Raw genomic sequence first — 23069 nt, 5'->3', positions numbered from 1 at the left:
TATGGCCGTAAGTGAAACTAAGAGAATGCGATCTCGCTAATGTTGGTAGAATATCAAACTCTGGTTGCGACAAAAGACAAGACGCTTCTCGATAGGGAAAAAAGTGGTCTGATTATGACATCATAATGCAAAAAAGAAATAAACAAAAGCTTACGGCACCTGAGGTTCCTAGTTGGTCTCCCATAGGGAAAAAAGTGGTCTGATTATGACATCATAATGCAAAAAAGAAATAAACAAAAGCTTACAGCACCTGAGGTTCCTAGTTGGTCTCCCATACAAGTACTAACCAGGCCCGAGTCTGGATGGCTTCCGAGATCTGACGAGATCAGGCATTTTCAGACTGGTATGGCCGTAAGGGAAATTAAAAAAAATGCGATCTCGCTAATGTTGGTAGAATATCAAACTCTGGTTGCGACAAAAGACAAGACGCTTCTGGATAGGGAAAAAAGTGGTCTGATTATGACATCATAATGCAAAAAAGAAATAAATAAAAGCTTACGGCACCTGAGGTTCCTAGTTGGTCTCCCATAGGGAAAAAAGTGGTCTGATTATGACATCATAATGCAAAAAAGAAATAAACAAAAGCTTACGGCACCTGAGGTTCCTAGTTGGTCTCCCATAGGGAAAAAAGTGGTCTGATTATGACATCATAATGCAAAAAAGAAATAAACAAAAGCTTACAGCACCTGAGGTTCCTAGTTGGTCTCCCATACAAGTACTAACCAGGCCCGAGTCTGGATGGCTTCCGAGATCTGACAAGATCAGGCATTTTCAGACTGGTATGGCCGTAAGGGAAATTAAGAGAATGCGATCTCGCTAATGTTGGTAGAATATCAAACTCTGGTTGCGACAAAAGACAAGACGCTTCTGGATAGGGAAAAAAGTGGTCTGATTATGACATCATAATGAAAAAAAGAAATAAACAAAAGCATACGGCACCTGAGGTTCCTAGTTGGTCTCCCATAGGGAAAAAAGTGGTCTGATTATGACATCATAATGCAAAAAAGAAATAAACAAAAGCTTACGGCACCTGAGGTTCCTAGTTGGTCTCCCATACAAGTACTAACCAGGCCCGAGTCTGGATGGCTTCCGAGATCTGACGAGATCAGGCATTTTCAGACTGGTATGGCCGTAAGTGAAATTAAGAGAATGCGATCTCGCTAATGTTGGTAGAATATAAAACTCTGGTTGCGACAAAAGACAAGACGCTTCTGGATAGGGAAAAAAGTGGTCTGATTATGACATCATAATGCAAAAAAGAAATAAACAAAAGCTTACGGCACCTGAGGTTCCTAGTTGGTCTCCCATACAAGTACTAACCAGGCCCGAGTCTGGATGGCTTCCGAGATCTGACGAGATCAGGCATTTTCAGACTGGTATGGCCGTAATGGAAATTAAGAGAATGCGATCTCGCTAATGTTGGTAGAATATCAAACTCTGGTTGCGACAAAAGACAAGACGCTTCTGGATAGGGAAAAAAGTGGTCTGATTATGACATCATAATGCAAAAAAGAAATAAACAAAAGCTTACGGCACCTGAGGTTCCTAGTTGGTCTCCCATAGGGAAAAAAGTGGTCTGATTATGACATCATAATGCAAAAAAGAAATAAACAAAAGCTTACAGCACCTGAGGTTCCTAGTTGGTCTCCCATACAAGTACTAACCAGGCCCGAGTCTGGATGGCTTCCGAGATCTGACGAGATCAGGCATTTTCAGACTGGTATGGCCGTAAGTGAAATTAAGAGAATGCGATCTCGCTAATGTTGGTAGAATATCAAACTCTGGTTGCAACAAAAGACAAGACGCTTCTGGATAGGGAAAAAAGTGGTCTGATTATGACATCATAATGCAAAAAAGAAATAAACAAAAGCTTACGGCACCTGAGGTTCCTACTTGGTCTCCCATACAAGTACTAACCAGGCCAGAGTCTGGATGGCTTCCGAGATCTGACGAGATCAGGCATTTTCAGACTGGTATGGCCGTAAGTGAAATTAAGAGAATGCGATCTCGCTAATGTTGGTAGAATATCAAACTCTGGTTGCGACAAAAGACAAGACGCTTCTGGATAGGGAAAAAAGTGGTCTGATTATGACATCATAATGCAAAAAAGAAATAAACAAAAGCTTACAGCACCTGAGGTTCCTAGTTGGTCTCCCATAGGGAAAAAAGTGGTCTGATTATGACATCATAATCCAAAAAAGAAATAAACAAAAGCTTACGGCACCTGAGGTTCCTACTTGGTCTCCCATACAAGTACTAACCAGGCCAGAGTCTGGATGGCTTCCGAGATCTGACGAGATCAGGCATTTTCAGACTGGTATGGCCGTAAGTGAAATTAAGAGAATGCGATCTCGCTAATGTTGGTAGAATATCAAACTCTGGTTGCGACAAAAGACAAGACGCTTCTGGATAGGGAAAAAAGTGGTCTGATTATGACATCATAATGCAAAAAAGAAATAAACAAAAGCTTACAGCACCTGAGGTTCCTAGTTGGTCTCCCATAGGGAAAAAAGTGGTCTGATTATGACATCATAATCCAAAAAAGAAATAAACAAAAGCTTACGGCACCTGAGGTTCCTAGTTGGTCTCCCATACAAGTACTAACCAGGCCCGAATCTGGATGGCTTCCGAGATCTGGCATTTTCAGACTGGTATGGCCGTAAGTGAAACTAAGAGAATGCGATCTCGCTAATGTTGGTAGAATATCAAACTCTGGTTGCGACAAAAGACAAGACGCTTCTCGATAGGGAAAAAAGTGGTCTGATTATGACATCATAATGCAAAAAAGAAATAAACAAAAGCTTACGGCACCTGAGGTTCCTAGTTGGTCTCCCATAGGGAAAAAAGTGGTCTGATTATGACATCATAATGCAAAAATAAATAAACAATAGCTTACAGCACCTGAGGTTCCTAGTTGGTCTCCCATACAAGTACTAACCAGGCCCGAGTCTGGATGGCTTCCGAGATCTGACGAGATCAGGCATTTTCAGACTGGTATGGCCGTAAGGGAAATTAAGAGAATGCGATCTCGCTAATGTTGGTAGAATATCAAACTCTGGTTGCGACAAAAGACAAGACGCTTCTGGATAGGGAAAAAAGTGGTCTGATTATGACATCATAATGCAAAAAAGAAATAAATAAAAGCTTACGGCACCTGAGGTTCCTAGTTGGTCTCCCATAGGGAAAAAAGTGGTCTGATTATGACATCATAATGCAAAAAAGAAATAAACAAAAGCTTACGGCACCTGAGGTTCCTAGTTGGTCTCCCATAGGGAAAAAAGTGGTCTGATTATGACATCATAATGCAAAAAAGAAATAAACAAAAGCTTACAGCACCTGAGGTTCCTAGTTGGTCTCCCATACAAGTACTAACCAGGCCCGAGTCTGGATGGCTGCCGAGATCTGACAAGATCAGGCATTTTCAGACTGGTATGGCCGTAAGGGAAATTAAGCGAATGCGATCTCGCTAATGTTGGTAGAATATCAAACTCTGGTTGCGACAAAAGACAAGACGCTTCTGGATAGGGAAAAAAGTGGTCTGATTATGACATCATAATGCAAAAAAGAAATAAACAAAAGCATACGGCACCTGAGGTTCCTAGTTGGTCTCCCATAGGGAAAAAAGTGGTCTGATTATGACATCATAATGCAAAAAAGAAATAAACAAAAGCTTACGGCACCTGAGGTTCCTAGTTGGTCTCCCATACAAGTACTAACCAGGCCCGAGTCTGGATGGCTTCCGAGATCTGACGAGATCAGGCATTTTCAGACTGGTATGGCCGTAAGTGAAATTAAGAGAATGCGATCTCGCTAATGTTGGTAGAATATCAAACTCTGGTTGCGACAAAAGACAAGACGCTTCTGGATAGGGAAAAAAGTGGTCTGATTATGACATCATAATGCAAAAAAGAAATAAACAAAAGCTTACGGCACCTGAGGTTCCTAGTTGGTCTCCCATAGGGAAAAAAGTGGTCTGATTATGACATCATAATGCAAAAAAGAAATAATCAAAAGCTTACGGCACCTGAGGTTCCTAGTTGGTCTCCCATAGGGAAAAAAGTGGTCTGATTATGACATCATAATGCAAAAAAGAAATAAACAAAAGCTTACGGCACCTGAGGTTCCTAGTTGGTCTCCCATACAAGTACTAACCAGGCCCGAGTCTGGATGGCTTCCGAGATCTGACGAGTTCAGGCATTTTCAGACTGGTATGGCCGTAAGTAAAATTAAGAGAATGCGATCTCGCTAATGTTGGTAGAATATCAAACTCTGGTTGCGACAAAAGACAAGACGCTTCTGGATAGGGAAAAAAGTGGTCTGATTATGACATCATAATGCAAAAAAGAAATAAACAAAAGCTTACGGCACCTGAGGTTCCTAGTAGGTCTCCCATACAAGTACTAACCAGGCCAGAGTCTGGATGGCTTCCGAGATCTGACGAGATCAGGCATTTTCAGACTGGTATGGCCGTAAGTGAAATTAAGAGAATGCGATCTCGCTAATGTTGGTAGAATATCAAACTCTGGTTGCGACAAAAGACAAGACGCTTCTGGATAGGGAAAAAAGTGGTCTGATTATGACATCATAATGCAAAAAAGAAATAAACAAAAGCTTACGGTACCTGAGGTTCCTAGTTGGTCTCCCATAGGGAAAAAAGTGGTCTGATTATGACATCATAATGCAAAAAAGAAATAAACAAAAGCTTACAGCACCTGAGGTTCCTAGTTGGTCTCCCATACAAGTACTAACCAGGCCCGAGTCTGGATGGCTTCCGAGATCTGATGAGATCAGGCATTTTCAAACTGGTATGGCCGTAAGGGAAATTAAGAGAATGCGATCTCGCTAATGTTGGTAGAATATCAAACTCTGGTTGCGACAAAAGACAAGACGCTTCTGGATAGGGAAAAAAGTGGTCTGATTATGACATCATAATGCAAAAAAGAAATAAATAAAAGCTTACGGCACCTGAGGTTCCTAGTTGGTCTCCCATAGGGAAAAAAGTGGTCTGATTATGACATCATAATGCAAAAAAGAAATAAACAAAAGCTTACGGCACCTGAGGTTCCTAGTTGGTCTCCCATACAAGTACTAACCAGGCCCGAGTCTGGATGGCTTCCGAGATCTGACGAGATCAGGCATTTTCAGACTGGTATGACCGTAAGTAAAATTAAGAGAATGCGATCTCGTTAATGTTGGTAGCATATCAAACTCTGGTTGCGACAAAAGACAAGATGCTTCTGGATAGGGAAAAAAGTGGTCTGATTATGACATCATAATGCAAAAAAGAAATAAACAAAAGCTTACGGCACCTGAGGTTCCTAGTTGGTCTCACATAGGGAAAAAAGTGGTCTGATTATGACATCATAATGCAAAAAAGAAATAAACAAAAGCTTACGGCACCTGAGGTTCCTAGTTGGTCTCTCATACAAGTACTAACCGGGCCCGAGTCTGGATGGCTTCCGAGATCAGTCATTTTCAGACTGGTATGGCCGTAAGTGAAATTAAGAGAATGCGATCTTGCTAATGTTGGTAGAATATCAAACTCTGGTTGCGACAAAAGACAAGACGCTTCTGGATAGGGAAAAAAGTGGTCTGATTATGACATCATAATGCAAAAAAGAAATAAACAAAAGCTTACGGCACCTGAGGTTCCTAGTTGGTCTCCCATAGGGAAAAAAGTGGTCTGATTATGACATCATAATGCAAAAAAGAAATAAACAAAAGCTTACGGCACCTGAGGTTCCTAGTTGGTCTCCCATACAAGTACTAACCAGGCCCGAGTCTGGATGGCTTCCGAGATCTGACGAGTTCAGGCATTTTCAGACTGGTATGGCCGTAAGTAAAATTAAGAGAATGCGATCTCGCTAATGTTGGTAGAATATCAAACTCTGGTTGCGACAAAAGACAAGACGCTTCTGGATAGGGAAAAAAGTGGTCTGATTATGACATCATAATGCAAAAAAGAAATAAACAAAAGCTTACGGCACCTGAGGTTCCTAGTAGGTCTCCCATACAAGTACTAACCAGGCCAGAGTCTGGATGGCTTCCGAGATCTGACGAGATCAGGCATTTTCAGACTGGTATGGCCGTAAGTGAAATTAAGAGAATGCGATCTCGCTAATGTTGGTAGAATATCAAACTCTGGTTGCGACAAAAGACAAGACGCTTCTGGATAGGGAAAAAAGTGGTCTGATTATGACATCATAATGCAAAAAAGAAATAAACAAAAGCTTACGGCACCTGAGGTTCCTAGTTGGTCTCCCATACAAGTACTAACCAGGCCCGAGTCTGGATGGCTTCCGAGATCTGACGAGTTCAGGCATTTTCAGACTGGTATGGCCGTAAGTAAAATTAAGAGAATGCGATCTCGCTAATGTTGGTAGAATATCAAACTCTGGTTGCGACAAAAGACAAGACGCTTCTGGATAGGGAAAAAAGTGGTCTGATTATGACATCATAATGCAAAAAAGAAATAAACAAAAGCTTACGGCACCTGAGGTTCCTAGTAGGTCTCCCATACAAGTACTAACCAGGCCAGAGTCTGGATGGCTTCCGAGATCTGACGAGATCAGGCATTTTCAGACTGGTATGGCCGTAAGTGAAATTAAGAGAATGCGATCTCGCTAATGTTGGTAGAATATCAAACTCTGGTTGCGACAAAAGACAAGACGCTTCTGGATAGGGAAAAAAGTGGTCTGATTATGACATCATAATGCAAAAAAGAAATAAACAAAAGCTTACGGTACCTGAGGTTCCTAGTTGGTCTCCCATAGGGAAAAAAGTGGTCTGATTATGACATCATAATGCAAAAAAGAAATAAACAAAAGCTTACAGCACCTGAGGTTCCTAGTTGGTCTCCCATACAAGTACTAACCAGGCCCGAGTCTGGATGGCTTCCGAGATCTGATGAGATCAGGCATTTTCAAACTGGTATGGCCGTAAGGGAAATTAAGAGAATGCGATCTCGCTAATGTTGGTAGAATATCAAACTCTGGTTGCGACAAAAGACAAGACGCTTCTGGATAGGGAAAAAAGTGGTCTGATTATGACATCATAATGCAAAAAAGAAATAAATAAAAGCTTACGGCACCTGAGGTTCCTAGTTGGTCTCCCATAGGGAAAAAAGTGGTCTGATTATGACATCATAATGCAAAAAAGAAATAAACAAAAGCTTACGGCACCTGAGGTTCCTAGTTGGTCTCCCATACAAGTACTAACCAGGCCCGAGTCTGGATGGCTTCCGAGATCTGACGAGATCAGGCATTTTCAGACTGGTATGACCGTAAGTAAAATTAAGAGAATGCGATCTCGTTAATGTTGGTAGCATATCAAACTCTGGTTGCGACAAAAGACAAGATGCTTCTGGATAGGGAAAAAAGTGGTCTGATTATGACATCATAATGCAAAAAAGAAATAAACAAAAGCTTACGGCACCTGAGGTTCCTAGTTGGTCTCACATAGGGAAAAAAGTGGTCTGATTATGACATCATAATGCAAAAAAGAAATAAACAAAAGCTTACGGCACCTGAGGTTCCTAGTTGGTCTCTCATACAAGTACTAACCGGGCCCGAGTCTGGATGGCTTCCGAGATCAGTCATTTTCAGACTGGTATGGCCGTAAGTGAAATTAAGAGAATGCGATCTCGCTAATGTTGGTAGAATATCAAACTCTGGTTGCGACAAAAGACAAGACGCTTCTGGATAGGGAAAAAAGTGGTCTGATTATGACATCATAATGCAAAAAAGAAATAAACAAAAGCTTACGGCACCTGAGGTTCCTAGTTGGTCTCCCATAGGGAAAAAAGTGGTCTGATTATGACATCATAATGCAAAAAAGAAATAAACAAAAGCTTACGGCACCTGAGGTTCCTAGTTGGTCTCCCATACAAGTACTAACCAGGCCCGAGTCTGGATGGCTTCCGAGATCTGACGAGTTCAGGCATTTTCAGACTGGTATGGCCGTAAGTAAAATTAAGAGAATGCGATCTCGCTAATGTTGGTAGAATATCAAACTCTGGTTGCGACAAAAGACAAGACGCTTCTGGATAGGGAAAAAAGTGGTCTGATTATGACATCATAATGCAAAAAAGAAATAAACAAAAGCTTACGGCACCTGAGGTTCCTAGTAGGTCTCCCATACAAGTACTAACCAGGCCAGAGTCTGGATGGCTTCCGAGATCTGACGAGATCAGGCATTTTCAGACTGGTATGGCCGTAAGTGAAATTAAGAGAATGCGATCTCGCTAATGTTGGTAGAATATCAAACTCTGGTTGCGACAAAAGACAAGACGCTTCTGGATAGGGAAAAAAGTGGTCTGATTATGACATCATAATGCAAAAAAGAAATAAACAAAAGCTTACGGCACCTGAGGTTCCTAGTAGGTCTCCCATACAAGTACTAACCAGGCCAGAGTCTGGATGGCTTTCGAGATCTGACGAGATCAGGCATTTTCAGACTGGTATGGCCGTAAGTGAAATTAAGAGAATGCGATCTCGCTAATGTTGGTAGAATATCAAACTCTGGTTGCGACAAAAGACAAGACGCTTCTGGATAGGGAAAAAAGTGGTCTGATTATGACATCATAATGCAAAAAAGAAATAAACAAAAGCTTACGGCACCTGAGGTTCCTAGTTGGTCTCCCATAGGGAAAAAAGTGGTCTGATTATGACATCATAATGCAAAAAAGAAATAAACAAAAGCTTACAGCACCTGAGGTTCCTAGTTGGTCTCCCATACAAGTACTAACCATGCCCGAGTCTGGATGGCTTCCGAGATCTGACGAGATCAGGCATTTTCAAACTGGTATGGCCGTATGGGAAATTAAGCGAATGCGATCTCGCTAATGTTGGTAGAATATCAAACTCTGGTTGCGACAAAAGACAAGATGCTTCTGGATAGGGAAAAAAGTGGTCTGATTATGACATCATAATGCAAAAAAGAAATAAACAAAAGCTTACGGCACCTGAGGTTCCTAGTTGGTCGCCCATACAAGTACTAACCAGGCCCGAGTCTGGATGGCTTCTGAGATCTGACGAGATCAGGCATTTTCAGACTGGTATGGCCGTAAGTGAAATTAAGAGAATGCGATCTCGCTAATGTTGGTAGAATATCAAACTCTGGTTGCGACAAAAGACAAGACGCTTCTGGATAGGGAAAAAAGTGGTCTGATTATGACATCATAATGCAAAAAAGAAATAAACAAAAGCTTACGGCACCTGAGGTTCCTAGTTGGTCTCCCATAGGGAAAAAAGTGGTCTGATTATGACATCATAATGCAAAAAAGAAATAAACAAAAGCTTACGGCACCTGAGGTTCCTAGTTGGTCTCCCATACAAGTACTAACCAGGCCCGAGTCTGGATGGCTTCCGAGATCTGACGAGATCAGGCATTTTCAGACTGGTATGGCCGTAAGGGATATTAAGAGAATGCGATCTCGCTAATGTTGGTAGAATATCAAACTCTGGTTGCGACAAAAGACAAGACGCTTCTGGATAGGGAAAAAAGTGGTCTGATCATGACATCATAATGCAAAAAAGAAATAAACAAAAGCTTACGGCACCTGAGGTTCCTAGTTGGTCTCCCATAGGGAAAAAAGTGGTCTGATTATGACATCATAATGCAAAAAAGAAATAAACAAAAGCTTACGGCACCTGAGGTTCCTAGTTGGTCTCCCATACAAGTACTAACCAGGCCCGAGTCTGGATGGCTCTCGAGATCTGACGAGATCAGGCATTTTCAGACTGGTATGGCCGTAAGGGAAATTAAGAGAATGCGATCTCGCTAATGTTGGTAGAATATCAAACTCTGGTTGCGACAAAAGACAAGACGCTTCTGGATAGGGAAAAAAGTGGTCTGATTATGACATCATAATGCAAAAAAGAAATAAACAAAAGCTTACGGCACCTGAGGTTCCTAGTTGGTCTCCCATAGGGAAAAAAGTGGTCTGATTATGACATCATAATGCAAAAAAGAAATAAACAAAAGCTTACGGCACCTGAGGTTCCTAGTTGGTCTCCCATAGGGAAAAAAGTGGTCTGATTATGACATCATAATGCAAAAAAGAAATAAACAAAAGCTTACGGCACCTGAGGTTCCTAGTTGGTCTCCCATACAAGTACTAACCAGGCCCGAGCCTGGATGGCTTCCGAGATCTGACAAGATCAGGCATTTTCAGACTGGTATGGCCGTAAGTGAAATTAAGAGAATTCGATCTCGCTAATGTTGGTAGAATATCAAACTCTGGTTGCGACAAAAGACAAGACGCTTCTGGATAGGGAAAAAAGTGGTCTGATTATGACATCATAATGCAAAAAAGAAATAAACAAAAGCTTACGGCACCTGAGGTTCCTAGTTGGTCTCCCATACAAGTACTAACCAGGCCCGAGCCTGGATGACTTCCGAGATCTGACGAGATCAGGAATTTTCAAACTAGTATGGCCATAAGTGAAATTAAGAGAATGCGATCTCGCTAATGTTGGTAGAATATCAAACTCTGGTTGCGACAAAAGACAAGATGCTTCTGGATAGGGAAAAAAGTGGTCTGATTATGACATCATAATGCAAAAAAGAAATAAACAAAAGCTTACGGCACCTGAGGTTCCTAGTTGGTCTCCCATACAAGTACTAACCAGGCCCGAGCCTGGATGGCTTCCGAGATCTGACGAGATCAGGAATTTTCAGACTAGTATGGCCATAAGTGAAATTAAGAGAATGCGATCTCGCTAATGTTGGTAGAATATCAAACTCTGGTTGCGACAAAAGACTAGATGCTTCTGGATAGGGAAAAAAGTGGTCTGATTAGGACATCATAATGCAAAAAAGAAATAAACATAAGCTTACGGCACCTGAGGTTCCTAGTTGGTCTCCCATACAAGTACTAACGAGGCCCGAGTCTGGATGGCTTCCGAGATCTGACGAGATCAGGCATTTTCAGACTTGTATGGCCGTAAGTGAAATTAAGAGAATGCGATCTCGCTAATGTTGGTAGAATATCAAACTCTGGTTGCGACAAAAGACAAGACGCTTCTGGATAGGGAAAAAAGTGGTCTGATTATGACATCATAATGCAAAAAAGAAATAAACAAAAGCTTACGGCACCTGAGGTTCCTAGTTGGTCTCCCATAGGGAAAAAAGTGGTCTGATAATGACATCATAATGCAAAAAAGAAATAAACGAATGCTTATGGCACCTGAGGTTCCTAGTTGGTCTCCCATACAAGTACTAACCAGACCCGAGTCTGGATGGCTTCCGAGATCTGACGAGATCAGGCATTTTCAGACTGGTATGGCCGTAAGTGAAATTAAGAGAATGCGATCTCGCTAATGTTGGTAGAATATCAAACTCTGGTTGCGACAAAAGACAAGATGCTTCTGGATAGGGAAAAAAGTGGTCTGATTATGACATCATAATGCAAAAAACAAATAAACAAAAGCTTACGGCACCTGAGGTTCCTAGTTGGTCTCCCATACAAGTACTAACCAGGCCAGAGTCTCAAAGGCTTCCGAGATCTGATGAGATCAGGCATTTTCAGACTGGTATGGCCGTAAGTGAAATTAAGAGAATGCGATCTCGCTAATGTTGGTAGAATATCAAACTCTGGTTGCGACAAAAGACAAGACGCTTCTGGATAGGGAAAAAAGTGGTCTGATTATGACATCATAATGCAAAAAAGAAATAAACAAAAGCTTACGGCACCTGAGGCTCCTAGTTGGTCTCCCATACAAGTACTAACCAGGCCCGAGTCTGGATGTCTTCCGAGATCTGATGAGATCAGGCATTTTCAGACTGGTATGGCCGTAAGTGAAATTAAGCGAATGCGATCTCGCTAATGTTGGTAGAATATCAAACTCTGGTTGCGACAAAAGACAAGACGCTTCTGGATAGTGAAAAAAGTGATCTGATTATGACATCATAATGCAAAAAAGAAATAAACAAAAGCTTACGGCACCTGAGGTTCCTAGTTGGTCTCCCATACAAGTACTAACCAGGCCCTAGTATGGATGGCTTCCGAGATCTGACGAGATCAGGCATTTTCAGACTGGTATGGCCGTAAGTGAAATTAAGAGAATGCGATCTCGCTAATGTTGGTAGAATATCAAACTCTGGTTGCGACAAAAGATAAGACGCTTCTGGATAGGGAAAAAAGTGGTCTGATTATGACATCATAATGCAAAAAAGAAATAAACAAAAGCTTACGGCACCTGAGGTTCCTAGTTGGTCTCCCATACAAGTACTAACCGGGCCCGAGTCTGGATTGCTTCCGAGATCTGATGAGATCAGGCATTTTCAGACTGGTATGGCCGTAAGTGAAATTAAGTGAATGCGATCTCGCTAATGTTGGTAGAATATCAAACTCTGGTTGCGACAAAAGACAAGACGCTTCTGGATAGGGAAAAAAGTGGTCTGATTATGACATCATAATGCAAACAAGAAATAAACAAAAGCTTACGGCACCTGAGGTTCCTAGTTGGTCTCCCATAGGGAAAAAAGTGGTCTGATTATGACATCATAATGCAAAAAAGAAATAAACAAAAGCTTACGGCACCTGAGGTTCCTAGTTGGTCTCGCATACAAGTACTAACCAGGCCCGAGTCTGGATGGCTTTCGAGATCTGACGAGATCAGGCATTTTCAGACAGGTATGGCCGTAAGTGAAATTAAGAGAATGCGATCTCGCTAATGTTGGTAGAATATCAAACTCTGGTTGCGACAAAAGACAAGACGCTTCTGGATAGGGAAAAAAGTGGTCTGATTATGACATCATAATGCAAAAAAGAAATAAACAAAAGCTTACGGCACCTGAGGTTCCTCGTTGGTCTCCCATACAAGTACTAACCAGACCCGAGTCTGGATGGCTTCCGAGATCTGACGAGATAAGGCATTTTCAGACTGGTAAGGCCATAAGACAAATTACGAGAATGCGATCTCGCTAATGTTGGTAGAATATCAAACTCTGGTTGCGACAAAAGACAAGACGCTTCTGGATAGGGAAAAAAGTGGTCTGATTATGACATCATAATGCAAAAAAGAAATAAACAAAAGCTTATGGCACCTGAGGTTCCTAGTTGGTCTCCCATACAAGTACTAACCAGGCCTGAGTCTGGATGGCTAGCGAGATCTGACGAGATCAGGCATTTTCAGACTGGTATGGCCGTAAGTGAAATTAAGAGAATGCGATCTCGCTAATGTTGGTAGAATGTCAAACTCTGGTTGCGACAAAAGACAAGACGCTTCTGGATAGGGAAAAAAGTGGTCTGATTATGACATCATAATGCAAAAAATAAATAAACAAAAGCTTACGGCACCTGAGGTTCCTAGTTGGTCTCCCATAGGGAAAAAAGTGGTCTGATTATGACATCATAATGCAAAAAAGAAATAAACAAAAGCTTACGGCACCTGAGGTTCCTAGTTGGTCTCCCATACAAGTACTAACCAGGCCCGAGTCTGGATGGCTTTCAAGATCTGACGAGATCAGGCATTTTCAGACTGGTATTGCCGTAAGTGAAATTAAGAGAATGCGATCTCGCTAATGTTGGTAGAATATCAAACTCTGGTTGCGACAAAAGACAAGACGCTTCTGGATAGGGAAAAAAGTGGTCTGATTATGACATCATAATGCAAAAAAGAAATAAACAAAAGCTTACGGCACCTGAGGTTCCTAGTTGGTCTCCCATACAAGTATTAACCAGGCCCGAGACTGGATGGCTTCCAAGATCTGACGAGATCAGGCATTTTCAGACTGGTATGGCCGTAAATGAAATTAAGAGAATGCGATCTGGCTAATGTTGGTAGAATATCAAACTCTGGTTGCGACAAAAGACAAGACGCTTCTGGATAGGGAAAAAAGTGGTCTGATTATGACATCATAATGCAAAAAAGAAATAAACAAAAGCTTACGGCACCTGAGGTTCCTAGTTGGTCTCCCATAGGGAAAAAAGTGGTCTGATTATGACATCATAATGCAAGAAAGAAATAAACAAAAGCTTACAGCACCTGAGGTTCCTAGTTGTTCTCCCATACAAGTACTAACCAGGCCCGAGTCTGGATGGCTTCCGAGATCTGACGAGATCAGGCATTTTCAGACTGGTATGGCCGTAAGTGAAATTAAGAGAATGAGATCTCGCTAATGTTGGTAGAATATCAAACTCTGGTTGAGACAAAAGACAAGACGCTTCTGGATAGGGAAAAAAGTGGTCTGATTATGACATCATAATGCAAAAAAGAAATAAACAAAAGCTTACGGCACCTGAGGTTCCTAGTTGGTCTCCCATACAAGTACTAACCAGGCCCGAGTCTGGACGGCTTCCGAGATCTGACGAGATCAGGCATTTTCAGACTGGTATGGCCATAAGTGAAATTAAAAGAATGCGATCTCGCTAATGTTGGTAGAATATCAAACTCTGGTTGCGACAAAAGACAAGACGCTTCTGGATAGGGAAAAAAGTGGTCTGATTATGACATCATAATGCAAAAAAGAAATAAACAAAAGCTCACGGCACCTGAGGTTCCTAGTTGGTCTCCCATTCAAGTACTAACCAGGCCCGAGTCTGGATGGCTTCCGAGATCTGACATTTTCAGACTGGTATGGCCGTAAGTGAAATTAAGAGAATGCGATCTCGCTAATGTTGGTAGAATATCAAACTCTGGTTGCGACAAAAGACAAGACGCTTCTGGATAGGGAAAAAAGTGGTCTGATTATGACATCATAATGCAAAAAATAAATAAACAAAAGCTTACGGCACCTGAGGTTCCTCGTTGGTCTCCCATACAAGTACTAACCAGACCCGAGTCTGGATGGCTTCCGAGATCTGACGAGATCAGGCATTTTCAGACTGGTATGGCCATAAGTGAAATCAAGAGAATGCGATCTCGCTAATGTTGGTAGAATATCAAACTCTGGTTGCGACAAAAGACAAGACGCTTCTGGATAGGGAAAAAAGTGGTCTGATTATGACATCATAGTGCAAAAAAGAAATAAACAAAAGCTTACGGCACCTGAGGTTCCTAGTTGGTCTCCCATACAAGTACTAACCAGGCCCGAGTCTGGATGGCTACCGAGATCTGACGAGATCAGGCATTTTCAGACTGGTATGGCCGTAAGTGAAATTAAGAGAATGCGATCTCGCTAATGTTGGTAGAATATCAAACTCTGGTTGCGACAAAAGACAAGAAGCTTCTGGATAGGGAAAAAAGTGGTCTGATTATGACATCATAATGCAAAAAAGAAATAAACAAAAGCTTACGGCACCTGAGGTTCCTAGTTGGTCTCCCATAGGGAAAAAAGTGGTCTGATTATGACATCATAATGCAAAAAAGAAATAAACAAAAGCTTACGGCACCTGAGGTTCCTAGTTGGTCTCCCATACAAGTACTAACCAGGCCCGAGTCTGGATGGCTTTCGAGATCTGACGAGATCAGGCATTTTCAGACTGGTATGGCCGTAAATGAAATTAAGAGAATGCGATCTCGCTAATGTTGGTAGAATATCAAACTCTGGTTGCGACAAAAGACAAGACGCTTCTGGATAGGGAAAAAAGTGGTCTGATTATGACATCATAATGCAAAAAAGAAATAAACAAAAGCTTACGGCACCTGAGGTTCCTAGTTGGTCTCCCATACAAGTACTAACCAGGCCCGAGTCTGGATGGCTTCCGAGATCTGACGAGATCAGGCATTTTCAGACTGGTATGGCCGTAAGTGAAATTCAGAGAATGCGATCTGGCTAATGTTGGTAGAATATCAAACTCTGGTTGCGACAAAAGACAAGACGCTTCTGGATAGGGAAAAAAGTGGTCTGATTATGACATCATAATGCAAAAAAGAAATAAACAAAAGCTTACGGCACCTGAGGTTCTTAGTTGGTCTCCCATAGGGAAAAAAGTGGTCTGATTATGACATCATAATGCAAAAAAGAAATAAACAAAAGCTTACGGCACCTGAGGTTCCTAGTTGGTCTCCCATACAAGTACTAACCAGGCCCGAGTCTGGATGGCTTCCGAGATCTGACGAGATCAGGCATTTTCAGACTGGTATGGCCATTAATGAAATTAAGAGAATGCGATCTCGCTAATGTTGGTAGAATATCAAACTCTGGTTGCGACAAAAGACAAGACGCTTCTGGATAGGGAAAAAAGTGGTCTGATTATGACATCATAATGCAAAAAAGAAATAAACAAAAGCTTACGGCACCTGAGGTTCCTAGTTGGTCTCCCATACAAGTACTAACCAGGCCCGAGTCTGGATGGCTTTCGAGATCTGACGAGATCTGGCATTTTCAGACTGGTATGGCCGTAAGTGAAATTATGAGAATGCGATTTCGCTAATGTTGGTAGAATATCAAACTCTGGTTTCGACAAAAGACAAGACGCTTCTGGATAGGGAAAAAAGTGGTCTGATTATGACATCATAATGCAAAAAAGAAATAAACAAAAGCTTTCGGCACCTGAGGTTCCTAGTTGGTCTCCCATACAAGTACTAACCAGACCCGAGTCTGGATGGCTTCCGAGATCTGACATTTTCAGACTGGTATGGCCGTAAGTGAAATTAAGAGAATGCGATCTAGCTAATGTTGGTAGAATATCAAACTCTGGTTGCGACAAAAGACAAGACGCTTCTGGATAGGGAAAAAAGTGGTCTGATTATGACATCATAATGCAAAAAAGAAATAAACAAAAGCTTACGGCACCTGAGGTTCTTAGTTGGTCTCCCATGGGGAAAAAAGTGGTCTGATTATGACATCATAATGCAAAAAAGAAATAAACAAAAGCTTACGGCACCTGAGGTTCCTAGTTGGTCTCCCATACAAGTACTAACCAGGCCCGAGTCTGGATGGCTTCCGAGATCTGACGAGATCAGGCATTTTCAGACTGGTATGGCCGTAAGTGAAATTAAGAGAATGCGATCTTGCTAATGTTGGTAGAATATCAAACTCTGGTTGCGACAAAAGACAAGACGCTTCTGGATAGGGAAAAAAGTGGTCTGATTATGACATCATAATGCAAAAAAGAAATAAACAAAAGCTTACGGCACCTGAGGTTCCTAGTTGGTCTCCCATACAAGTACTAACCAGGCCCGAGTCTGGATGGCTACCGAGATCTGGCATTTTCAGACTGGTATGGCCGTAAGTGAAATTAAGAGAATGCGATCTCGCTAATGTTGGTAGAATATCAAACTCTGGTTGCGACAAAAGACAAGACGCTTCTGGATAGGGAAAAAAGTGGTCTGATTATGACATCATAATGCAAACAAGAAATAAACAAAAGCTTACGGCACCTGAGGTTCCTAGTTGGTCTCCCATAGGGAAAAAAGTGGTCTGATTATGACATCATAATGCAAAAAAGAAATAAACAAAAGCTTACGGCACCTGAGGTTCCTAGTTGGTCTCCCATACAAGTACTAACCAGGCCCGAGTCTGGATGGCTTTCAAGATCTGACAAGATCAGGCATTTTCAGACAGGTATGGTCGTAAGTGAAACTAAGAGAATGTGATCTCGCTAATGTTGGTAGAATATCAAACTCTGGTTGTGACAAAAGACAAGACGCTTCTGGATAGGGAAAAAAGTGGTCTGATTATGACATCATAATGCAAAAAAGAAATAAACAAAAGCTTACGGCACCTGAGGTTCCTAGTTGGTCTCCCATACAAGTACTAACCAGGCCCGAGTCTGGATGGCTTCCGAGATCTGACAAGATCAGGCATTTTCAGACTGGTATGGCCGTAAGGGAAATTAAGAGAATGCGATCTCGCTAATGTTGGTAGAATATCAAACTCTGGTTGCAACAAAAGACAAGACGCTTCTGGATAGGGAAAAAAGTGGTCTGATTATGACATCATAATGCAAAAAAGAAATAAACAAAAGCTTACGGCACCTGAGGTTCCTAGTTGGTCTCCCATAGGGAAAAAAGTGGTCTGATTATGACATCATAATGCAAAAAAGAAATAAACAAAAGCTTACGGCACCTGAGGTTCCTAGTTGGTCTCCCATACAAGTACTAACCAGGCCCGAGTCTGGATGGCTTCCGAGATCTGACGAGATCAGGCATTTTCAGACTGGTATGGCCGTAAGTGAAATTAAGAGAATGTGATCTCGCTAATGTTGGTAGAATATCAAACTCTGGTTGCGACAAAAGACAAGACGCTTCTGGATAGGGAAAAAAGTGGTCTGATTATGACATCATAATGCAAAAAAGAAATAAACAAAAGCTTACGGCACCTGAGGTTCCTAGTTGGTCTCCCATAGGGAAAAAAGTGGTCTGATTATGACATCATAATGCAAAAAAGAAATAAACAAAAGCTTACGGCACCTGAGGTTCCTAGTTGGTCTGCCATACAAGTACTAACCAGGCCCGAGTCTGGATGGCTTCCGAGATCTGACGAGATCAGGCATTTTCAGACTGGTATGGCAGTAAATGAAATTAAGTGAATGCGATCTCGCTAATGTTGGTAGAATATCAAACTCTGGTTGCGACAAAAGACAAGACGCTTCTGGATAGGGAAAAAAGTGGTCTGATTATGACATCATAATGCAAAAAAGAAATAAACAAAAGCTTACGGCACCTGAGGTTCCTAGTTGGTCTCCCATACAAGTACTAACCAGGCCCGAGTCTGGATGGCTTCCGAGATCTGACGAGATCAGGCATTTTCAGACTGGTATGGCCGTAAGTGAAATTAAGAGAATGCGATCTCGCTAATGTTGGTAGAATATCAAACTCTGGTTGCGACAAAAGACAAGACGCTTCTGGATAGGGAAAAAAGTGGTCTGATTTTGACATCATAATGCAAAAAATAAATAAACAAAAGCTTACGGCACCTGAGGTTCCTAGTTGGTCTCCCATACAAGTACTAACCAGGCCCGAGTCTGGATGGCTTCCGAGATCTGACGAGATCAGGCATTTTCAGACTGGTATGGCCGTAAGTGAAATACAGAGAATGCGATCTGGCTAATGTTGGTAGAATATCAAACTCTGGTTGCGACAAAAGACAAGACGCTTCTGGATAGGGAAAAAAGTGGTCTGATTATGACATCATAATGCAAAAAAGAAATAAACAAAAGCTTACGGCACCTGAGGTTCTTAGTTGGTCTCCCATAGGGAAAAAAGTGGTCTGATTATGACATCATAATGCAAAAAAGAAATAAACAAAAGCTTACGGCACATGAGGTTCCTAGTTGGTCTCCCATACAAGTACTAACCAGGCCCGAGTCTGGATGGCTTCCGAGATCTGACGAGATCAGGCATTTTCAGACTGGTATGGCCGTAAGTGAAATTAAGAGAATGCGATCTCGCTAATGTTGGTAGAATATCAAACTCTGGTTGCGACAAAAGACAAGACGCTTCTGGATAGGGAAAAAAGTGGTCTGATTATGACATCATAATGCAAAAAAGAAATAAACAAAAGCTTACGGCACCTGAGGTTCCTAGTTGGTCTCCCATACAAGTACTAACCAGGCCCGAGTCTGGATGGCTACCGAGATCTGACGAGATCAGGCATTTTCAGACTGGTATGGCCGTAAGTGAAATTAAGAGAATGCGATCTCGCTAATGTTGGTAGAATATCAAACTCTGGTTGCGACAAAAGACAAGACGCTTCTGGATAGGGAAAAAAGTGGTCTGATTATGACATCATAATGCAAACAAGAAATAAACAAAAGCTTACGGCACCTGAGGTTCCTAGTTGGTCTCCCATAGGGAAAAAAGTGGTCTGATTATGACATCATAATGCAAAAAAGAAATAAACAAAAGCTTACGGCACCTGAGGTTCCTAGTTGGTCTCCCATACAAGTACTAACCAGGCCCGAGTCTGGATGGCTTTCGAGATCTGACAAGATCAGGCATTTTCAGACAGGTATGGCCGTAAGTGAAACTAAGAGAATGCGATCTCGCTAATGTTGGTAGAATATCAAACTCTGGTTGCGACAAAAGACAAGACGCTTCTGGATAGGGAAAAAAGTGGTCTGATTATGACATCATAATGCAAAAAAGAAATAAACAAAAGCTTACGGCACCTGAGGTTCCTAGTTGGTCTCCCATACAAGTACTAACCAGGCCCGAGTCTGGATGGCTTCCGAGATCTGACAAGATCAGGCATTTTCAGACTGGTATGGCCGTAAAGGAAATTAAGAGAATGCGATCTCGCTAATGTTGGTAGAATATCAAACTCTGGTTGCGACAAAAGACAAGACGCTTCTGGATAGGGAAAAAAGTGGTCTGATTATGACATCATAATGCAAAAAAGAAATAAACAAAAGCTTACGGCACCTGAGGTTCCTAGTTGGTCTCCCATAGGGAAAAAAGTGGTCTGATTATGACATCATAATGCAAAAAAGAAATAAACAAAAGCTTACGGCACCAGAGATTCCTAGTTGGTCTCCCATACAAGTACTAACCAGGCCCGAGTCTGGATGGCTTTCGAGATCTGACGAGATCTGGCATTTTCAGACTGGTATGGCCGTATGTGAAATTAAAAGAATGCGATCTCGCTAATGTTGGTAGAATATCAAACTCTGGTTGCGACAAAAGACAAGACGCTTCTGGATAGGGAAAAAAGTGGTCTGATTATGACATCATAATGCAAAAAAGAAATAAACAAAAGCTTTCGGCACCTGAGGTTCCTAGTTGGTCTCCCATACAAGTACTAACCAGACCCGAGTCTGGATGGCTTCCGAGATCTGACATTTTCAGACTGGTATGGCCGTAAATGAAATTAAGAGAATGCGATCTAGCTAATGTTGGTAGAATATCAAACTCTGGTTGCGACAAAAGACAAGACGCTTCTGGATAGGGAAAAAAGTGGTCTGATTATGACATCATAATGCAAAAAAGAAATAAACAAAAGCTTACGGCACCTGAGGTTCCTCGTTGGTCTCCCATACAAGTACTAACCAGGCCCGAGTCTGAATGGCTTCCGAGATCTAACGAGATCAGGCATTTTCAGACTGGTATGGCCGTAAGTAAAATTAAGAGAATGCGATCTCACTTATGTTGGTAGAATATCAAACTCTGGTTGCGACAAAAGACAAGACGCTTCTGGATAGGGAAAAAAGTGGTCTGATTATGACATCATAATGCAAAAAAGAAATAAACAAAAGCTTACGGCACCTGAGGTTCCTAGTTGGTCTCCCATAGGGAAAAAAGTGGTCTGATTATGACATCATAATGCAAAAAAGAAATAAACAAAAGCTTACGGCACCTGAGGTTCCTAGTTGGTCTCCCATACAAGTACTAACCAGGCCCGAGTCTGGATGGCGTCCGAGATCTGACGAGATCAGGCATTTTCAGACTGGTATGGCCGTAAGTGAAACTAAGAGAATGCGATCTCGCTAATGTTGGTAGAATATCAAACTCTGGTTGCGACAAAAGACAAGACGCTTCTGGATAGAGAAAAAAGTGGTCTGATTATGACATCATAATGCAAAAAAGAAATAAACAAAAGCTTACGGCACCTGAGGTTCCTAGTTGGTCTCCCATACAAGTACTAACCAGGTCCGAGTCTGGATGGCTTCCGAGATCAGGCATTTTCAGACTGGTATGGCCGTAAGTGAAATTAAGAGAATGCGATATCGCTAATGTTGGTAGAATAGCAAACTCTGGTTGCGACAAAAGACAAGACGCTTCTGGATAGGGAAAAAAGTGGTCTGATTATGACATCATAATGCAAAAAAGAAATAAACAAAAGCTTACGGCACCTGAGGTTCCTAGTTGGTCTCCCATGCAAGTACTAACCAGGCCCGAGTCTGGATGGCTTCCGAGATCAGGCATTTTCAGACTGGTATGGCCGTAAGTGAAATTAAGAGAATGCGATATCGCTAATGTTGGTAGAATATCAAACTCTGGTTGCGACAAAAGACAAGACACTTCTGGATAGGGAAAAAAGTGGTCTGATTATGACATCAGAATGCAAAAAAGAAATAAACAAAAGCTTACGGCACCTGAGTTTCCTAGTTGGTCTCCCATACAAGTACTAACCAGGCCCGAGTCTGGATGGCTTCCGAGATCTGGCATTTTCAGACTGGTATGGCCGTAAGTGAAATTAAGAGAATGCGATATCGCTAATGTTGGTAGAATATCAAACTCTGGTTGCGACAAAAGACAAGACGCTTCTGGATAGGGAAAAAAGTGGTCTGATTATGACATCATAATGCAAAAAAGAAATAAACAAAAGCTTACGGCACCTGAGGTTCCTAGTTGGTCTCCCATACAAGTACTAACCAGGCGCGAGTCTGGATGGCTTTCGAGATCTGACAAGATCAGGCATTTTCAGACTGGTATGGCCTTAATTGAAATTAAGAGAATGCGTTCTCGCTAATGTTGGTAGAATATCAAACTCTGGTTGCGACAAAAGACAAGACGCTTCTGGATAGGGAAAAAAGTGGTCTGATTATGACATCATAATGCAAAAAAGAAATAAACAAAAGCTTACGGCACCTGAGGTTCCTAGTTGGCCTCCCATAGGGAAAAAAGTGGTCTGATTATGACATCATAATGCAAAAAAGAAATAAACAAAAGCTTACGGCACCTGAGGTTCCTAGTTGGTCTCCCATACAAGTACTAACCATGCCTGAGTCTGGATAGCTTCCGAGATCTGACGAGATCAGGCATTTTCAGACTGGTATGGCCGTAAGTGAAATTAAGAGAATGCGATCTCGCTAATGTTGGTAGAATATCAAACTCTGGTTGCGACAAAAGACAAGACGCTTCTGGATAGGGAAAAAAGTGGTCTGATTATGACATCATAATGCAAAAAAGAAATAAACAAAAGCTTACGGCACCTGAGGTTCCTAGTTGGTCTCCCATAGGGAAAAAAGTGGTCTGATTATGACATCATAATGCAAAAAAGAAATAAACAAAAGCTTACAGCACCTGAGGTTCCTAGTTGGTCTCCCATACAAGTACTAACCAGGCCGAAGTCTGGATGGCTTCCGAGATCTGACGAGATCAGGCATTTTCAGACTGGTATGTCCGTAAGTGAAAGTAAGAGAATGCGATCTCGCTAATGTTGGTAGAATATCAAACTCTGGTTGCGACAAAAGACAAGACGCTTCTGGATAGGGAAAAAAGTGGTCTGATTATGAC

At 41.8% G+C, this 23069-nt stretch overlaps 65 pseudogenes; all 65 read right to left on the bottom strand.

Annotated features, from left to right (window-relative positions):
* Window positions 1–238: 238 nt before the first annotated feature.
* LOC134595072 (5S ribosomal RNA) lies at window positions 239–357 on the bottom strand (annotated as a pseudogene).
* Window positions 358–674: 317 nt separating this feature from the next.
* On the bottom strand, window positions 675–793 carry LOC134597430 (5S ribosomal RNA; annotated as a pseudogene).
* A 225-nt stretch (window positions 794–1018) lies between these two features.
* Window positions 1019–1137, bottom strand: LOC134593183 (5S ribosomal RNA; annotated as a pseudogene).
* Window positions 1138–1271: 134 nt separating this feature from the next.
* LOC134596513 (5S ribosomal RNA) lies at window positions 1272–1390 on the bottom strand (annotated as a pseudogene).
* A 225-nt stretch (window positions 1391–1615) lies between these two features.
* Window positions 1616–1734, bottom strand: LOC134594395 (5S ribosomal RNA; annotated as a pseudogene).
* Window positions 1735–1868: 134 nt separating this feature from the next.
* On the bottom strand, window positions 1869–1987 carry LOC134597599 (5S ribosomal RNA; annotated as a pseudogene).
* A 225-nt stretch (window positions 1988–2212) lies between these two features.
* LOC134597598 (5S ribosomal RNA) lies at window positions 2213–2331 on the bottom strand (annotated as a pseudogene).
* Window positions 2332–2889: 558 nt separating this feature from the next.
* LOC134595071 (5S ribosomal RNA) lies at window positions 2890–3008 on the bottom strand (annotated as a pseudogene).
* Window positions 3009–3324: 316 nt separating this feature from the next.
* LOC134598200 (5S ribosomal RNA) lies at window positions 3325–3443 on the bottom strand (annotated as a pseudogene).
* A 225-nt stretch (window positions 3444–3668) lies between these two features.
* LOC134593171 (5S ribosomal RNA) lies at window positions 3669–3787 on the bottom strand (annotated as a pseudogene).
* Window positions 3788–4103: 316 nt separating this feature from the next.
* On the bottom strand, window positions 4104–4222 carry LOC134595707 (5S ribosomal RNA; annotated as a pseudogene).
* A 134-nt stretch (window positions 4223–4356) lies between these two features.
* Window positions 4357–4475, bottom strand: LOC134597111 (5S ribosomal RNA; annotated as a pseudogene).
* A 225-nt stretch (window positions 4476–4700) lies between these two features.
* Window positions 4701–4819, bottom strand: LOC134595270 (5S ribosomal RNA; annotated as a pseudogene).
* Window positions 4820–5044: 225 nt separating this feature from the next.
* Window positions 5045–5163, bottom strand: LOC134594547 (5S ribosomal RNA; annotated as a pseudogene).
* Window positions 5164–5722: 559 nt separating this feature from the next.
* Window positions 5723–5841, bottom strand: LOC134595706 (5S ribosomal RNA; annotated as a pseudogene).
* Window positions 5842–5975: 134 nt separating this feature from the next.
* On the bottom strand, window positions 5976–6094 carry LOC134597110 (5S ribosomal RNA; annotated as a pseudogene).
* Window positions 6095–6228: 134 nt separating this feature from the next.
* Window positions 6229–6347, bottom strand: LOC134595703 (5S ribosomal RNA; annotated as a pseudogene).
* Window positions 6348–6481: 134 nt separating this feature from the next.
* Window positions 6482–6600, bottom strand: LOC134597109 (5S ribosomal RNA; annotated as a pseudogene).
* Window positions 6601–6825: 225 nt separating this feature from the next.
* Window positions 6826–6944, bottom strand: LOC134595268 (5S ribosomal RNA; annotated as a pseudogene).
* A 225-nt stretch (window positions 6945–7169) lies between these two features.
* On the bottom strand, window positions 7170–7288 carry LOC134594546 (5S ribosomal RNA; annotated as a pseudogene).
* A 559-nt stretch (window positions 7289–7847) lies between these two features.
* LOC134595702 (5S ribosomal RNA) lies at window positions 7848–7966 on the bottom strand (annotated as a pseudogene).
* Window positions 7967–8100: 134 nt separating this feature from the next.
* On the bottom strand, window positions 8101–8219 carry LOC134597107 (5S ribosomal RNA; annotated as a pseudogene).
* A 134-nt stretch (window positions 8220–8353) lies between these two features.
* Window positions 8354–8472, bottom strand: LOC134587755 (5S ribosomal RNA; annotated as a pseudogene).
* A 225-nt stretch (window positions 8473–8697) lies between these two features.
* Window positions 8698–8816, bottom strand: LOC134588696 (5S ribosomal RNA; annotated as a pseudogene).
* A 134-nt stretch (window positions 8817–8950) lies between these two features.
* LOC134595303 (5S ribosomal RNA) lies at window positions 8951–9069 on the bottom strand (annotated as a pseudogene).
* Window positions 9070–9294: 225 nt separating this feature from the next.
* LOC134594642 (5S ribosomal RNA) lies at window positions 9295–9413 on the bottom strand (annotated as a pseudogene).
* A 225-nt stretch (window positions 9414–9638) lies between these two features.
* LOC134598009 (5S ribosomal RNA) lies at window positions 9639–9757 on the bottom strand (annotated as a pseudogene).
* A 316-nt stretch (window positions 9758–10073) lies between these two features.
* Window positions 10074–10192, bottom strand: LOC134597074 (5S ribosomal RNA; annotated as a pseudogene).
* Window positions 10193–10326: 134 nt separating this feature from the next.
* On the bottom strand, window positions 10327–10445 carry LOC134597342 (5S ribosomal RNA; annotated as a pseudogene).
* Window positions 10446–10579: 134 nt separating this feature from the next.
* LOC134597192 (5S ribosomal RNA) lies at window positions 10580–10698 on the bottom strand (annotated as a pseudogene).
* Window positions 10699–10832: 134 nt separating this feature from the next.
* Window positions 10833–10951, bottom strand: LOC134588840 (5S ribosomal RNA; annotated as a pseudogene).
* Window positions 10952–11176: 225 nt separating this feature from the next.
* LOC134598350 (5S ribosomal RNA) lies at window positions 11177–11295 on the bottom strand (annotated as a pseudogene).
* Window positions 11296–11429: 134 nt separating this feature from the next.
* On the bottom strand, window positions 11430–11548 carry LOC134589070 (5S ribosomal RNA; annotated as a pseudogene).
* Window positions 11549–11682: 134 nt separating this feature from the next.
* LOC134594692 (5S ribosomal RNA) lies at window positions 11683–11801 on the bottom strand (annotated as a pseudogene).
* Window positions 11802–11935: 134 nt separating this feature from the next.
* Window positions 11936–12054, bottom strand: LOC134595765 (5S ribosomal RNA; annotated as a pseudogene).
* Window positions 12055–12188: 134 nt separating this feature from the next.
* LOC134589107 (5S ribosomal RNA) lies at window positions 12189–12307 on the bottom strand (annotated as a pseudogene).
* A 225-nt stretch (window positions 12308–12532) lies between these two features.
* LOC134588482 (5S ribosomal RNA) lies at window positions 12533–12651 on the bottom strand (annotated as a pseudogene).
* A 387-nt stretch (window positions 12652–13038) lies between these two features.
* On the bottom strand, window positions 13039–13157 carry LOC134589184 (5S ribosomal RNA; annotated as a pseudogene).
* Window positions 13158–13382: 225 nt separating this feature from the next.
* Window positions 13383–13501, bottom strand: LOC134587951 (5S ribosomal RNA; annotated as a pseudogene).
* A 134-nt stretch (window positions 13502–13635) lies between these two features.
* On the bottom strand, window positions 13636–13754 carry LOC134588600 (5S ribosomal RNA; annotated as a pseudogene).
* A 225-nt stretch (window positions 13755–13979) lies between these two features.
* On the bottom strand, window positions 13980–14098 carry LOC134597805 (5S ribosomal RNA; annotated as a pseudogene).
* Window positions 14099–14232: 134 nt separating this feature from the next.
* Window positions 14233–14351, bottom strand: LOC134597686 (5S ribosomal RNA; annotated as a pseudogene).
* Window positions 14352–14728: 377 nt separating this feature from the next.
* On the bottom strand, window positions 14729–14847 carry LOC134598296 (5S ribosomal RNA; annotated as a pseudogene).
* A 134-nt stretch (window positions 14848–14981) lies between these two features.
* LOC134595110 (5S ribosomal RNA) lies at window positions 14982–15100 on the bottom strand (annotated as a pseudogene).
* Window positions 15101–15325: 225 nt separating this feature from the next.
* On the bottom strand, window positions 15326–15444 carry LOC134596785 (5S ribosomal RNA; annotated as a pseudogene).
* A 134-nt stretch (window positions 15445–15578) lies between these two features.
* On the bottom strand, window positions 15579–15697 carry LOC134593159 (5S ribosomal RNA; annotated as a pseudogene).
* A 225-nt stretch (window positions 15698–15922) lies between these two features.
* LOC134597303 (5S ribosomal RNA) lies at window positions 15923–16041 on the bottom strand (annotated as a pseudogene).
* A 134-nt stretch (window positions 16042–16175) lies between these two features.
* Window positions 16176–16294, bottom strand: LOC134596966 (5S ribosomal RNA; annotated as a pseudogene).
* A 468-nt stretch (window positions 16295–16762) lies between these two features.
* Window positions 16763–16881, bottom strand: LOC134593147 (5S ribosomal RNA; annotated as a pseudogene).
* Window positions 16882–17349: 468 nt separating this feature from the next.
* On the bottom strand, window positions 17350–17468 carry LOC134589147 (5S ribosomal RNA; annotated as a pseudogene).
* A 134-nt stretch (window positions 17469–17602) lies between these two features.
* On the bottom strand, window positions 17603–17721 carry LOC134597094 (5S ribosomal RNA; annotated as a pseudogene).
* Window positions 17722–17946: 225 nt separating this feature from the next.
* Window positions 17947–18065, bottom strand: LOC134593136 (5S ribosomal RNA; annotated as a pseudogene).
* Window positions 18066–18290: 225 nt separating this feature from the next.
* Window positions 18291–18409, bottom strand: LOC134588530 (5S ribosomal RNA; annotated as a pseudogene).
* A 134-nt stretch (window positions 18410–18543) lies between these two features.
* On the bottom strand, window positions 18544–18662 carry LOC134593124 (5S ribosomal RNA; annotated as a pseudogene).
* A 134-nt stretch (window positions 18663–18796) lies between these two features.
* LOC134593112 (5S ribosomal RNA) lies at window positions 18797–18915 on the bottom strand (annotated as a pseudogene).
* A 225-nt stretch (window positions 18916–19140) lies between these two features.
* On the bottom strand, window positions 19141–19259 carry LOC134596975 (5S ribosomal RNA; annotated as a pseudogene).
* Window positions 19260–19393: 134 nt separating this feature from the next.
* LOC134595109 (5S ribosomal RNA) lies at window positions 19394–19512 on the bottom strand (annotated as a pseudogene).
* A 225-nt stretch (window positions 19513–19737) lies between these two features.
* Window positions 19738–19856, bottom strand: LOC134598437 (5S ribosomal RNA; annotated as a pseudogene).
* A 134-nt stretch (window positions 19857–19990) lies between these two features.
* LOC134597837 (5S ribosomal RNA) lies at window positions 19991–20109 on the bottom strand (annotated as a pseudogene).
* A 225-nt stretch (window positions 20110–20334) lies between these two features.
* LOC134598223 (5S ribosomal RNA) lies at window positions 20335–20453 on the bottom strand (annotated as a pseudogene).
* A 377-nt stretch (window positions 20454–20830) lies between these two features.
* Window positions 20831–20949, bottom strand: LOC134596239 (5S ribosomal RNA; annotated as a pseudogene).
* A 225-nt stretch (window positions 20950–21174) lies between these two features.
* LOC134595589 (5S ribosomal RNA) lies at window positions 21175–21293 on the bottom strand (annotated as a pseudogene).
* A 377-nt stretch (window positions 21294–21670) lies between these two features.
* On the bottom strand, window positions 21671–21779 carry LOC134589317 (5S ribosomal RNA; annotated as a pseudogene).
* A 721-nt stretch (window positions 21780–22500) lies between these two features.
* Window positions 22501–22619, bottom strand: LOC134597937 (5S ribosomal RNA; annotated as a pseudogene).
* Window positions 22620–22844: 225 nt separating this feature from the next.
* Window positions 22845–22963, bottom strand: LOC134588490 (5S ribosomal RNA; annotated as a pseudogene).
* Window positions 22964–23069: the final 106 nt, after the last annotated feature.

Source organism: Pelobates fuscus, chromosome 2 (genome assembly GCF_036172605.1).
Source record: "Pelobates fuscus isolate aPelFus1 chromosome 2, aPelFus1.pri, whole genome shotgun sequence".
In the NCBI taxonomy this organism is placed as follows: Eukaryota; Metazoa; Chordata; class Amphibia; order Anura; family Pelobatidae; genus Pelobates; species Pelobates fuscus.
This window is presented reverse-complemented; position numbering and strand designations above follow the sequence as displayed.